A 15,660-nucleotide genomic window follows, 5' to 3' on the forward strand; every position below is an offset into this window, starting at 1 on the left:
TTTTTGGTGTGTGGTTTGTTTTGTTTTGTTTTGTTTCTGAGACAGGGTTTCTCTGTGTAACCCCTGCTGTCCTGGAACTCACTCTGCAGACCAGGATGGCCTTGAACTGTATCTCCCCAGTGCTGGCATTAAAAGCTATGGCCGCCATGGTCTGGCTTCTCTGTGATAGTTTTTAAGGGCTGTCTTCATTGGTTCCTGCTCCCACCTCCCAGAGTGCTGTGATTGTAGGCCTGAGTCCTCACACTTGGTGTGCCATCCAGCACTTTTAAACACCACAAACGTCACGACTTTGTCCCCAGGCTGCAGCTCGTCCTGGCTCTCACAGCCCACAGGACTGAGAATGAAACACCCACTTGTCTAAGGCTTGGCAGCCTGCAGAAGGCCTGGGCCAGGCCTTTGTGGGTGGAAAGGACTTCAGTAGGACTTAGACAGCAGGGTTCACAGGACTTTTCCAGCAGCCAAACTTTTCAGGGCCAGGACTGCGTGTTATATGTGGCCTCAGGGGGACCTTGGAAAAGTCCCAGGGCGGGATGAAACGCCAGGCAGACCGAGGTCACTTGGGAAGTTTTATCAAGAAAGGGAATGGAGTAAAGTGTGGTGAGATATTAAAGCTTGCCTCAGGATTCAGAAAACAAAGTCAGCCACACATTTAATCCCAGCAGCTAGGCTAGAAAGTGGTGGCACACACCTTTAATCCTAGGACTCAGGATTAAGAGATAGCCGGATCTCTGTGAGTCTGAAGCCACCCAGATCTACACAAGAGTGGATCAGTCTAAAAGGGAATTATAGCACACACCTTTAATCCCAACATTAGGGAAGTATATAAGACAGAAGCAAGGTCTCAGAGAGGCATTCGTTCTCCGGCGAGCCTGAGGAGAGGCAGCAGTCTGAGACTTGGTGAAGAGTTCGTGTGTGGACCAGCCCCTTCAGTCTGAACTAGAGGTAAGAAGCTAGTGGCCAGTTGCTTTGCTTTTCTGATATTCAGCTTGAAGCTTGAGCCCCAATATCAGTCTTTGGGTCATTTATTTATTTGTGTTACAGAAAAGGAAGGGAATAGAGAGAGGGGAGAAAAAGGAGCATTCAGGAGGCAGAGGCAGCTGGATCTCTGAGTTGCAGGACAGCCCGATCTACCTAGTACATTCCAGGACAACCAGGACTATACAGTGAGGCCATGTCTTAACTGAAAAAAAAAATGTACTTTGTGTCATGGCTTCAGAGGTTCTGTGGTCTATGGTCACTGTTATCATTGCTTAGTAGTCCTGTGACAGGTAGAAATGTCACTTTAGAAGACCATAACAGGGGAAAGGTGATCATTTTCATTTTGGGGGTGGGAATCCAACAAGCAAAGATAATGAATGAGAAAGGAACCAGGCCAAAGGGAACATTCTAGGGCAGGCTGAACACCCTACACCTAGACCCCTGGCTTCTACCGTTCCCCAATAATGCCATCAGACTATGAGTACTTCAACAGATCAGCACATCAATGAAGTCAGAGCCTCCAGGGTCCAATGGCTTCCTTGGTGCCGCCACCAACCAGTCCCAAGACAGCAACTTTTTTTTTTTTTCTGGTTTTTTCTTGAGACAGGGTTTCTCTGTGGCTTTGGAGGCTGTCCTAGAACTAGCTCTTGTAGACCAGGCTGGTCTCAAACTCACAGAGATCCTCCTGCCTCTGCCTCCCGAGTGCTGGGATTAAAGGTGTGTGCCACCAACGCCCAGCTAAGATAGCAACTCTTTTTTTTTTAAGACAGCAACTCTTTTTTTTTTAAGATAGCAACTCTTTTTTTTTTGAAACTCTTTTTTTTGAAGATTTATTTATTTATTATGTATACAGTGTTCTGCCTGCATATCAGAAGAGGACACCAGATCTCATTATAGATGGTTGTGAGCCACCATGTGGTTGCTGGGAATTGAACTCAGGACCTTTGGAAGAGCAGTCAGTGCTCCTAACCTCTGAGCCATCTCTCCAGCTCCCACAGCAACTCTTATAAAGGAAATTATTCTATTGGGGCTGGATAACAGTTCAGAGGTATAGATCATTATCATTATTATGGGAAGCCTGTAGGAATGCAGGCAGACAGGGTGCTGGAGAAGTAGCTGAGAGTTCTACATTAGGATCTGCCGGCAGCAACAAGGAAGATATTCAATCACACTAGGCCTGGCTTGAGCTTCTGAGACCTCAAAGTCTGCCCACAGTGACACACTTCCCCCAACAAGCCACACCTACTCCAATAAGGCCTATGAGTGCCATTCTCCATGGGCCTATTGGGGGCATTTTCCTTCAGACCTCCACAGAGCCCTGGATTTTGAGGTGAGAAGACACGCCTTTAATTGGGCCACGCCTTCTGCTGAAAGCCTATATAAGGACAGGAAAGAGGGAAGCTTTTCCTGTCTGACCACTGGTCTTTGCCTTGCCCGCAGGTCCATCCCTTCACTGGCTGGCATTAGAGCCAACTTTGGGATTCCAGCATAAATTGAAGACCAGCTGAGACATCCAGCCTCATAGACTGAGAAACTTCTGGATTCTCGGACTATCCAGCCATAGCCAGCCTCCTGTAAGTCATTCCAATATATACGAGATTTATTAGAATATATATGAGATTTATATATGTGTGTATATATAAATGTATACATAATATAGGTTTTATATATGTGTGTGTGTAAGCTGTAAGTTCTGTTACTTTAGAGAAGTGGTTCAGAAATGTGTATCAGAAACTTACATTATAATTCATAACAGTAGCGAAATTACAGTTATAAGTAGCAGTGAAAATGTTTTGTCAGTGGGGGTGGTCACCACAACATGAGGAACTATATTTGGTTTAATTGGTTTGGTTTTCGGTTTTTGGGGCCAGGGTTTCTCTGTGGCTTTGGAGCCTGTCCTGGAACTAGCTCTTGTAGACCAGGCTGGTCTCGAACTCACAGAGATCCTCCTGCCTCTGCCTCCCAAGTGCTAGGATTAAAGGCGTTTGCCACGGGGGGGCTCTTAGCAGCATTTTCTATTTCCTCCTCTCAGTAAATCCTCAGAATTACCCTCAACTATTAGGGTTTTTTTCATCTCACCATGCCCCATTCAAAACTCAACATTGGGGAAAAAACAAAGTCTAGTGTGCCTGGCATTCCAACATTTACTCCTAATGTTATGATAATGCCTGTGCCGGACTTTGGTGGATTCCACGGCAGGCGAGGGTGACAGAGGCGGAGGGACAAACATGCCAGGCAGTCTGCTTAGTGAGAAGTTTTATTAGAAAGGGAAAGAGGAGGCAGGAAAGAAAAGAGGTAAAGAGACACAGAGACAGGGAGAGGACAGAAGAGAAGAGGAAAACAGGAAAAGTCCTGTCTGCCCCCGGGGAACCGCGGGGAAAGACAGCATAAGTGGACAGGGGTTCTTGGCACCTGCGTGCATACTGTAGTCATGGAACCGGGCTGACCAGGGAACTGCCTGAGTGCATTCTGCCAGGTGACAGGAACAGGCCAGCTTGATGCCTGAATCGTTACTCCAAAGTAGCCACACCCGGACAGGCTTGGAAAAGTTCATCTCGGACTGGCTCAGGCGAACACCAAGGGCAGCGTTACCCAGGCTGTCACCCAGCGGCTCTCCCGGTCCCTTCGAGTACAGCATCTTCACAGACACAAGTGTGGGGAGAATCGCACTTGTACGATTTCAGGGGCGCACGGCCTTTTCGTTGGTGCCCAGATGTTAACTAGCGATGCCCAAGCAGCAGACTTCATCCGTGAAATACCAACAAGGCCTTCTTTCATCGCTACGGCATTTTACTAGGGTGCCAGACAGGCTTTCTTGGTACATGACTAGAAAAAGACCCTGCAACAGTCCAGGTTTAACGACGCCGCTAGGCAAGCGCTGTGACCCTGAGGTGGGCGGGGCCTTCCACGCAGCTTCCTCTAACACAACCACGCCTCATTCATCCCTCGGCCTTTTCCCATGCCCTCAGCAGGCTTCGCTGATTTTGTCTTCCGGATAGTTCTCTATTTTTCCCAGGTGTCATCACTCACTGCCGTTGAAGAAGACTTTTTTTTCACTGTCCACATGGTTGCTACTCTTTCCTAAGGTTTGAATGCTCTCAAAGCCTTCCCGTGCTTAGCCATAATATCTATTTAGGGCAGTGGTTCCCAACCTTCCTAATGTTTTGACTCTTTGATACAATTCCTCATATTGTGGTGACCCACACACACACCCTAAATTATTATTATTATTATTATTTTTTTTTTTTGGTTTTTTCGAGACAGGGTTTCTCTGTATTGTTTTGGAGGCTGTCCTGGAACTCACTCTGTAGACCAGGCTGGCCTCAAACTCACCCTAAATTATTTAGTTGCTACTTCATAACCATAATTTTGCTATGGTTATAAATTGTAATGTAGGCCAGCCTGGTCTACAGAACTAGTTCCAGGACAGCTAGGGCTGTTACACAGAGAAATCCTGTCTCAAAAAAACTAGAACATTGTAATGTAAATTTCTGGTGTATAGGCTATCTGATATGCAATTCCTGTGAAGGGGTCTGGGATTTGTGACACACACCATGTTGTCCCACCCCCAAGAGGTTGAAGCTAGAGAGGATCACTTGAGACGAGTTTAAAACCAGTTTGGGTAACATTGTAGGGTGGGTCTCAAGCAACAGACAAATCAAATAACATTTAATACCACTGCAAGGTGTTCTGCGGATGAGGCCAATAGGATTAGATACATAGACATTAGGGTGTGGCCTCTGTAACTGAATCCTGGTGGCTTCCATAAGAGCTTTTTTTTTTTTTTTTTGGTTTTTCCAGACAGGGTTTCTCTGTGGCTTTGGAGGCTGTCCTGGAACTCGCTCTGTAGACCAGGCTGGTCTCGAACTCACAAAGATCCACCTGCCTCTGCCTCCCGAGTGCTGGGATTAAAGGCGTGCGCCACCAACGCCCGGCCCATAAGAGCTTAGATAGCAGAGAGTATTGTGACAGTCTTACTCAGGACTCTCCAGGAACAAGAGTAGAGAGCTTTGTGACAGTCTTATTCAGGGCTCTCCAGGAACAAGACCCTCATCCTTTGAGGGCCTTCTGACCTTTGACATCGGAACTGTGAGCTGACACAATTTTATTGATTTATTTGACAGCATCTCCCTATGTAAACTCTGGATGGTTTTAAACTTTATATTAAACTGACCTAAAACTCACCGAGGCCCTCTGCCTCTGGGGTACTGGGATTAAAGTGTGGACTATCACACTCGGCCAGCGAGGTATCTTTTATTTTTGCTTTTTATAATTAAAAGAAATGTCTTCCTATTTGTGTGTCCACGTGAGACAGCATATCTGTGGAGGTCAGGGGACAGCTTTGAGAAGTTCTCTTCACCCACCTTGGCCTTGGGGACTCAATTCAGGTCACTAGTCTTGTGAGACAATCACGTTTATACACTGAGTCACCTTGCTGGCTCTGTTTGTTTTTTTATTGTTTATGGTTGTTTTCGAGACAGGTCCTTACTGTGTAACCCTGGCTATCCTGGAACTCACTACATATATATAAACCAGGCCTGCCTATGCCTCCCAAGTGCTGGGATTAAAAGCGCATGTCACCACTGCCTGGCTCTATTTTAGACCTCAACTCCATGCCTAGGCTGGCAGACTTTTCTGATAACTTTCTTTACTGTATTCAGACAATCTCATTTGTTGATTCTGGAGACTTTCCTGTGTTCTCTCTGCCTTTCACTTGAAGCATATTCCTCAGAATTTTCTCTAGTGGTGTCAGTGATGGATGCATTTTGAATTGGTTTTTGTATAGTACAAAATATTTCATTGTTCTGCAGGTAAATTCCTAGTTGTCAGTACCGTTGGTTGAATAGCCTCTCTACCCACATTGTATGCTTTTTGGTTTTGAGACAGTGTCTAGGTACGTATGCCTGGATATATAGAAAATACATTATTCAGACAGGCTGTTTCAAACTCACAGATCTGTCTGCCTCTGTCTATCAGGGTCTGGGATCCATTTTTTTTTTTTTTTTTTTTTTTTTTTTTGGTTTTTCGAGACAGGGTTTCTCTGTGGCTTTGGAGGCTGTCCTGGAACTCACTTGGTAGTCCAGGCTGGTCTCGAACTCACAGAGATCCGCCTGCCTCTGCCTCCAGAGTGCTGGGATTAAAGGCGTGCACCACCAACGCCCGGCTCCATTGTATGTTTTTGATGCCTTTGTCAAAAGTTAGATGATGGTGGCTATGTAGTACAGTGCACTCTATGTCACTGTGGCTCTGTGATGTATTTGAAGTCCCTTGTTGTGATACCCCCAACTGTATTCATTTTGCTTTTGTGGTCTTTTGTATTCCTGTAAGAATTTCAAAAATTTGATGGGTGTGGCGGTACATGCTTTTAATTCCCAGAATTCCAGGGGGCTAAAGCAGGCAAATCAGCCTGGTCTAGAGACTGAGTACAGGACAGGTTACACAAAGGAAACCTGTCTTGAAAAATAAAAGAATTTAAAAAAGTATTATTGTTGTGCATGTACATGATGGAGAATGGTGCATTGCCACAGTGTTTTTATGGAATCCAGCAAATTTAATGATTTTTCAATGGATTTATTGTGTGTGTGTGTGTGTGTTTCCTTGAGACAGGGTATCTCTGTAGCTTTGGAAGTCTGTCCTGGAACTCACTCTTGTAGACCAGGCTGGCCTTGAATTCACAAAGATCTGCCTACCTCTGCCTCCTGAATACTGGGACTAAAGGCGTGCACCACCACTGCCTGGCCTGTTTTTGTTTTATCTTTTTTGTTTGTTTGTTTGTTTGTTTGTTTGTATGTTTGTGTACCACAAAGGAGTGAGTCATATCCCCAGGACTGGAGTTTCAGACAGTTGTGAGCTGCCATGTGGATATGGGGAACTGAACCCAGGTCCTCTGTAAGAGTGCTCTTAACCTCTGAACCATCTCTCCAGCTCCTGAGAGATATTCCAGGAAACAGGAAACTCATTTCTCCTAAGAGCTTTAAATATGTTTCATCAGTAACAATGCACTTTTTTTTCTCTTTCAGGACTTTTCTCTGTTGAAACCTGGTGCTGCTGAGGATTTAAAGAGAGAGTCTGATATGAAAGCTGCTCACAACATGGACCAAAAGAAAGTCACAAACTTGAAACTACAGAGTAAGTGAAAATTGAATAGAATGTAAACACTAAGCAAAATGAAAAATCGTTTGGGCGGTACCAGGACTAAACCCGGTTTCTACCACCAGGCAAACAGTAAACTAATAGTTTCCTCCTCCTCTTCCTTTTTCTGTAGAAGGGTCTCACTATGTAGACTCATTTGAAGTCAGGTCTTGTGGTGCCTCCAGCTGCATCAAACCTCTGGGGAACCAGTATCAGAAGCATGCTCTACCACACCTGGCTGCATCTTCTGTTTACTTAGGTTTCCCACAATGTGGCCAGATTGTCCTCGGTCTCCACTTCTCCAATTCACACGTAAATAAAAGCATCTAACTGTGAAAGTGGGCTGAAGAAGTGACTCAACAATTAAGAGCGCTTGATGCTATTGTGGAGAACCCAGTTTTGATTCCCAGAGCCCACATGGTGGCTCAGGCTTTTGTTACTCCAGTTTGAGCTCACCAAAGAACCATACCCCATTCAGGATTCCATGGCACCTGCATTAACATGGGGCATAATTAAACTCACAAAGAAAGATAACATACCATGAGAATCATAGTTACATTGTAAGTTTTAAATTACTATGCCTAAGAGATCCATGAAACAAACACCTCTGATCTGCAAGCCTCTTGGCCAGGGACAGACGGTTTGTGAAATGCCCAGGAGTATTGTTTATGGGAGAATAATGTCAGGATTTGTGTACCCTTGCCATTGACTGAATGTAGGGGGGGTACACAGTGTCAGGTGTATGATTGCCCCCAGATTGGACCTGATGGGAAAAGCCTTGGATTGTGGGTTTTACCTTTGTAAACCCCTGAAAAATGTATCTGGGGTCATTTCTTGGGAATCTGGATATGGACCTAGCCAGTATTTAATCAAAGCTTGCTTCAAATTTGGCTTTAAAACTGTGGTAGTACTCTTATTCTTGACTAATGGGGTTCACAACATAAAATAAGAATAAATATAACTTTAAAAAGAGAAAAGAACCGGACATTGGTGGCACACACCTTTAATCCCAGCACTTGGGAGACAGGCAGGGGATTTCTGAGTTCAAGGCCAGCCTGGTCTACAGAGTGAGTTCTAGGACAGGCTCTAAAGCTACAGAAAAACCCTGTCTCGAAAAACCTAGAGGGAAAGAGAGAGGGAGAGAGAGAAGAAAATCAAGATGAATAATTTTAAATTTACTTCTTTTGTTTCTTTTAGGGTTGGGGTATAGCTCTTCCGGCAGAGTACTTCTCTAACAGGTTCAAGCCCCTGGGTTCAACCTCCAACACTGGGGACACCAAGCTGCTGTTACCCTGTGGTCCCAGCACTCAGAGGTGGAGGCAAGAAGGTAGAAAATTCAAGGTCACCCCCAATGTTATTCTAATAATAAAGTTTGCCCCCCAAGACAGGTTTTCTGTGTAACAGCTTTGGCTGTCCTGGAACTTGCACTGTAGACCAGGCTGGCCTTGAACTCACTTGAGATGCCTCTTGCATCCCAAGTACTGGGATTAAAAGGGTGTGTGCCACCACCACCACCACCCCACCAGGCTGGCCTCCAACTCACAGAGATCTGCCTGCCTCTGCCTCCCAAGTGCTGGGACTAAAGGAGTGTGCCACTAACGCCCGGTTATAGGTTATAGCTTTGTTTTGTTTTTCGAGTCAGGGTTTCTCTGTAGCTTTGGAGGCTATCCTAGAAATCTCTTTAAAGACCAGGCTGGCCTCGAACTCACTGAGATCCACCTGCCTCTCTCTGACTCCCGAGTGCTGGGATTTAAGGCATGTGCCACCACTGCCCAGCTGAAAATCAAATATTCTAACATGGAAGAATACTAAGCATGATCTGAAACTGTACTCACAGCTTGCTTGTATCCTACAGATTTCCTTAAAAAAAAACAACTTGGTACATGGTACCAGAGACAACTCCCAGAACAACTCAGCAGCAGCAGAGCCGAGAAAGGACAGCAGAGGATGAGAACCTCGAAGAAAGAGAAGAAAAAGAAGCAAGCAAAGCAGAAAAATGAGGAGCTGTGTCCCAAGAAACAAGTTAGCAAACCCCTCATGGACGCTCTGTGGGCAAAATTTAAGTTAAGAAGAAGCCCCACCGTGCAAGACTGTTATTCACTGTCATTTCAATTTAGCATGACAGACAAACAGGTACATAGCTCTCCCTTTCCCGATCATGTCACCCATGTTGCTGTTCCTTAACTGTTAGGTGTTTTGTTTTATTAATGTATTTTAGTATGAGTGCTCTGTCTGCATCAGAACCCGTTGCAGATGACTGTGAGCTGGGTGCTGGGAATTGAACTCAGGAAGAGCAGCTAATGCTCTTCACTGCTGAGCCATCCATCTCTTCAGCCCCCATGGGTTTAAGAATGTAAAATATGTCCATCCCACACCCTGATTCAAGTATTGTAAGGTTCAGTTGGATCCTGGGGGCTCTAACATAATCCATTGGTTAAGGCCTTGGGACTCTTCATGAAGACGGTATGGCTGGTGTCTTTTCATTTGCTTTCTCTGCCTACTGTCCTCCAAGGTGACAAGCCTTGTGGTCCCCGTGTTCCCACTCCATGATGGTGAACCTCCTCTTAGGCCCCAGTTACCGGGAAGAGTGACGACGGGTGGAACACTGAAACCCGGGGCCAACAGATCTTTTCTTTCTCTAGCATGCTTTGTTTGGTTCTAGTAACACGAAGTAGCTCATAGAAACCTCTTTCCTTGCCCGGTAGTGATGGCGCACGCCTTTAATCCCAGCACTCCCGAGGCAGAGACAGGTGGATCTCAGTGAGTTCAAGGCCAGCCTGGTCTACAAGGGGAGTTCCAAGACAGCCAGAGCTACACAATCCTGTCTTGGAAAAACAAAAAAATAGACCAATATCCTTAGTCCTCTGTTAATCTCCTTTTTCTCAGGTCCAACAATGGTTTCATGAAAAGAGGAAGAAATACAAGGAAGAAATGTCGAAACAGAAGGAGAAGAAACAGGACTGAGGCAGGCGCTAGTGAGCTAATAATACCAGAGGAAAGAGGAAATGGATGTAATGAACTCATTTTTGATGTTACAAAGACCAGCAAACCTACTTGGAAGACATTAAATTACACGGAAGTAAAATTTGGCTGAAGGAACACCGGCCTCGCTTGAAGATGAAGCCATCCCGATGCTCCAGGCACCAATCCAGGGAAGCAGATACTGAGAACTACTTCCCAACCCGAGGGAGGCTCCTCGCCACCTAGAGGACAACGCAGATCTCCACTATCATAAGGGTTCAAGCATTACGCTGGCCCACCCCGTCACCTGGTTGCATAGTACCAGGTGAAAAGACAGACCCCCCCAAATCCCGCCTCCCCCTGGGGACTTTTCCTGCCCCTTTTCTTTCTAATAAAACTTCCCACTAAGCTCTGTCTGCCTGACATGTTTGTCCCTCCGCCACGGTCACCCTCGCCTGCCATGGAATCCAGCAAGGTCCTCTTCGTGCTGTACCATAACCATGCCTGCCACCAGGGATGGGAGCCAGACACTTCAACCCTTGTGCCCTAGACTGGAGTCAAAAACCGAAACACAACCAAGCCCCCAAAATGGAGTTATCTAGGCTTGCCCTGCAGTAGCCAGCCCAGGGCAACCAGCTGTGAACTCCTCCCTGGAGCCACCAGGGAACGTTGGATACTAGGTGCCAAGTGACTCACCTAGGAGAGCAAAAGGAGCTCACACTGGGGTTGCCACAAGGAAAGACCTTCCAAGCCAAGACTTTAAGCTGAGTGCCTACCCTGTCCACACTTTATCCTTCAGTAGGAAGCTGCAAGCCCAGGGACTATTCCTAAGGGCACATGGGACTGCCTTTCCCAGCACTCGTTGCTCTAAATAAGGAAGCTGAACTGCTGGGAAATAATGTGATTTATTCAACAAGGGACAAATCCCAAATGACTGAGTCTGACTTTGTACTGTTCTGTCTCAACTACAAAAGCTTTTTGCTTTCAATTATAACATGAATAATGATACTCTATTAATTTGTATTTTGTGCAGAGTGCTTGTATGTTTCATGTTCTCTATTAAAATCCCAGTGGAGGCATAGATAAGAGTATCTCTGGGGCTGGAGAGATGGCTCAGTGGTTAAGAGCACTGACTGCTCTTCCAGAGGTCCTGAGTTCAATTCCCAGCAACTACATGGTGGCTCACAACCATCTGTAATGAAATGCAAAACACTGTATACTTAAGTGACTCTGTGAGTTCAGAGTCAGCCTGATCTACAAAAGTAGTTCCAGGCCATGCAAGTCTACACAGTGAAACCCTGTCTCAAAAAATGGGGAGGGGGAGTATTCCAGTGTGATAACACAGGTAATGTCCTTATTCTTGTACCTTTTCTCTGCAAATAACACCCCTATTTTTTTTTTAACTTTTCAGATGTGGGGAGAAATCTAGGGATTAGACCCCAGGACTTCATAAACTTTCCACCCCTTCACCCCACATCTTTGCTGTTTCCCAACAGCATTTTAGCCATCAGATGTGGTATATTGTAATTTTTGTACTCAAGAGGTAGAGGCAGGAGGATTGCCCAAATTCAAAGCTATCCTGTGGGTGCTGGAGAAATGGCTCAGTGCTTCAGAGCACTGGCTGCTCTTCCAGAGGTCCTGAGTTCAATTCCCAGCAACCACATGGTGTCTCACGACTATCTGTAATGAGATCTGGTGCCCTCTTCTGGCCTGCAGGCATACATGCAGGCAGAGCACTGTATACATAATAAATAAAATCCTTCTTATAAAAAAAAAAGCTATCCTATGGAGATATCTCAAGAGAAATTTATTTTAGGGTGATTCTTTTGTTCTTCAATAGAAGTTCTTTTACAAAATTATTTTTCAAGACAGGGTTTCCCTATGCAGCCCCTGTGTGGTAGCTAGAACGCTGCGGGGCCCTGAAATACCCAAAATATAGAGTTTATTTCGGTGTCGCTGATGGTTACACCCTGGGGTCTCACCCAAGCTCTGTGAGATTCCCCCAACTTGACCGCCACCCAGCCCAGGTGTGTATTTGGATAGAGCGACACTAGAGTGAGCGTCTTTTTTTGTTTTTGTTTTTGTTTTTTCGAGATAGGGTTTCTCTGAGGCTTTGGAGGCTGTCCTGGAACTAGCTCTTGTAGACCAGGCTGGTCTCGAACTCACAGAGATCCTCCTGCCTCTGCCTCCCGAGTGCTGGGACTAAAGGCGTGCGCCACCAACGCCCGGCTGTGAGCGTCTTTTATTTCCTTCTATCCCACCTAAGTAGACCCACAGCTAGGGTCCAATAAAAGAACAAACGAGGCTGGTGCCAGCTTTTTTCCCATGACCCCAACCCCCCCCCAGTGTCACCGCATCACCGTCACTCAGCTCCTAAGAACTTCTTCCTTTATCACCTACAGCGTGAGTAAAGAGCTGTCCTCTTCTCCAGACTGCTTTGGAACAGGAACAGCCTGAAGCTCCCAAGTTTGGGATGCCCCTCTAGGTATTCCTCCCAGGCCTGGAGGCTACACCCGCTGAGTAAAACATCCATTTTTACATAGGTAAAAGATGCCCTAAAGGTAGGGTGGGAAGGAGCCGGTAACTCCTGAAAGAAAGGCTCCTCTTTTTTTGTTTTTTTTTTGTTTTTTTTTGTTTTTGTTTGTTTGTCTTTTTGGTTTTTTTTTTTAGATAGGGTTTCTCTGTATTATTTTGGAGACTGTCCTGAAACTTGCTCTGTAGACCAGGCTGGCCTCGAACTCACAGAGATCCGCCTGCCTCTGCCTCCCCAGTGCCGGGATTAAATGGCTTGAACACCATTTTCCGTGGGCCTAAGCATACCTGTAGTCAGATTACTATTCTGCCCACTGTAGCACCCTTGTCCTGCTGTCCCCAGTCATCTGGATCAGGGACAGGAATAATTGGCACTTCTGAATAAGGCACACAAAATTCCTCCATTTTCTAGCTCTCTGCATCTCATCCAGAATCAAATGCCTTCATGGGCCTACATGGATGCCCATCACTATAGGTTTCTTGCCTGGACACGCCCACCATCCTCCATGGGTGTCCTCATGTCCCTCCCTTCCTCCTCATGCATCCTCTCCAGAGCTGAGCCCAACCCAATCTCAGCGACACTGCTCTCCTCCTCAGGCGCTTCACGCCCTTAACTGGTACCTTACACCATCTCACTTCCTGTTCATCTTTTTATTCCCTTTCCTCCTTTCTTTCCCTCTTGCTTTCTTCTCCAACACTCAACCCCTCATTTGGGGGTGGGGGTTGTTGTTTGTTCAATTTTTAAAAATATAACTTTTATTAAAGATTGATTTTATTTATCGTGTACACAGTGCTCTGTCTGCATGCATGCCTGCACATCAGAAGAGTATATCAGAAAAAAAAAGAGTATATCAGATCTCTATAGATGGTTGTGAGCCATCATATGGTTGATGGGAATTGAACTCAGGATCTCTGGAAGAGTAGTCAATGTTCTTAAACCTCTGAGCCATCTCTCCAGCCCCAACTTACCTATTTTTTTATTTTATGTGCACTAGTATTTTGCCTGCATATATGTCCATGTGAGAATGTCTGATCTTGAAGTTATAGACAGTTGTGAGCTGCCATGTGGGTGCTGGGAATTGAACCCAGGTCCTCTGGAAGAGCAGTCAGTGCTCTTAACCACTGAGCCATCTCAGTAGCCCAATTTTTGTTTGTTTGTTTTGTTTTGAGACCTGATCTCACATATAGCCCAGGCTGGCCTCAAGCTGCATGTACTGCAGAGGTTAACTTTGAACTCCTAATGCTTTCGTCTTTACTACCAAAATGCTCAAATTACAAATTTAGGTCACTACGCATAACAGCTAGAAATTCTCTGAAGACAAATTCCTTGGCTCTACTCCCAGAGATTCTGATTTAGTAGGTCGGTCTGAGGTCAGAACTCACCTTAAAGTCTACGTTCCTGAGGAATTTTCAGGTGCCACCAATGCCAGTGATTTCACACTCCACTCCAAGCTGCATTTCATGAAGCTGCACCGACCATCAAAGGGTCATTATTTTAGCTACCAGTGCAAGCACACAGAAACCTAAAAGTAAATGTGAAATGGCCAGCACTAAGGAACTTAGGGGGTTAGAAGGGCACCCCATCACTTGGAGAGGTGATTCTAGAAATCTGGGGTGGATGTGGTGCTGAGTACCTATAATCCCAGTATTTAGTAAGTGGAGGCAGGAGGATCATGAGTTGAAGACAAACCTGGACTATAGGAGACCCTGCATTACAAACTTGGAAGTTGGGAAGCAAATCGAGCCCAGACTGTGTCTTGAAAATGAGCCAAGAAAATGTTCAAGAGAAAAGCATTCAGGGCTAAACACTTAAGAGGACTTGCTGTACCTCAAAGAAAAAAGGCTCCTGTCTGCTACAGCCTACACATGCAAACCCAGATAGGCTGCCCCACAAATTCCAGCCCAGCCAGAGATAAGTAGGTGAAAAAAGAAGGAAGAAGAAAATGGGCTTGGAGCTGGAGAGATGGCTCAGTGGTTAAGAGTACTGGCTGCAGCCGGGCGTTGGTGGCGCACGCCTTTAATCCCAGCACTCGGGAGGCAGAGGCAGGCGGATCTCTGTGAGTTCGAGACCAGCCTAGACTACCAAGCGAGTTCCAGGACAGCCTCCAAAGCCACAGAGAAAGCCTGTTTCGAAAAACCAACCAACCAACCAAACAAACAAACAAAAGCCCTGGCTGCTCTTGCAGAGGACCTGGTATGATTCCCAGGATTGTGGCTCATAGGGTCACTGCAGTCCCAGGGACCCGATAGCCTCTCTGACCTCTGAAGGCACCAGGCACACAAGTGATGTACAGACATATGTGCAAGCAAACCATCCATACATATAAAACAATTTTTAAAAAGGTAGTGGGCTGGGAATGTAGTTTATCTGGTAGTCTCCTTATCTAGTATGCCCTAAGTAAGCCTGAAAGTACACTGTTCAGTCCCCAGCAACACAGCAGGACATAGGGATAGACACCTGTAATTCCAGCACTCAGGAGACCCAAGGATCAAAGGGTCAAGGTCATCCTTTCCTATGTAGTGAATTCAAGGCCAGGCTGAGATACTTGAGATTGCATTTCAATTAAGGGGGGGGGGCCTAGGTACTGGCACACACCTTTAATCCCTAGTCTCAGCACTTGGGAAGCAGAGGCCAGCAGATCTCTGTGATTCAAGGACAGCCTGGTCTACAGAGTAAGTTCTAGAAGTCTGGGACAGCCAGGGCTATACAGAGAAAGCTTGTCTCAGCTACCTCAATTGCTGTCTGTACAGACCTCCAAACTTTTTTTTTTTTTTTTGGTTTTTCCAGACAGGGTTTCTCTGTGGCTTTGGAGGCTGTCCCGGAACTCGCTTGGTAGTCCAGGCTGGTCTCGAACTCACAGAGATCCGCCTGCCTCTGCCTCCCGAGTGCTGGGATTAAAGGCGTGCGCCACCAACGCCCGGCCAGACCTCCAAACTTCTATTGTTAGCTAATGGCAAGATCCGTTCTCTGATCTCCAGACAGCCTTTTATTGTTGTTTTCCAAGACAGGGTTTCTCTGTGGCTCTGGAGGCTGTCCTAGAACTAGCTCTTGTAGAG

At 45.9% G+C, this 15,660-nt stretch overlaps 1 non-coding gene across 1 annotated transcript; it reads left to right on the forward strand.

The window, feature by feature from the left end:
- Window positions 1-820: 820 nt before the first annotated feature.
- On the forward strand, window positions 821-11,084 carry LOC110340139. Its single transcript, XR_005874146.1, has 5 exons — window positions 821-942; window positions 2,419-2,552; window positions 6,999-7,107; window positions 8,966-9,243; window positions 9,997-11,084. It is a non-coding gene; the product is annotated as an uncharacterized LOC110340139 (transcript).
- The last annotated feature ends 4,576 nt before the right edge of the window (window positions 11,085-15,660 follow it).

Source organism: Mesocricetus auratus, unplaced genomic scaffold (assembly GCF_017639785.1).
Source record: "Mesocricetus auratus isolate SY011 unplaced genomic scaffold, BCM_Maur_2.0 Super-Scaffold_100676, whole genome shotgun sequence".
Classification (NCBI taxonomy): domain Eukaryota; kingdom Metazoa; phylum Chordata; class Mammalia; order Rodentia; family Cricetidae; genus Mesocricetus; species Mesocricetus auratus.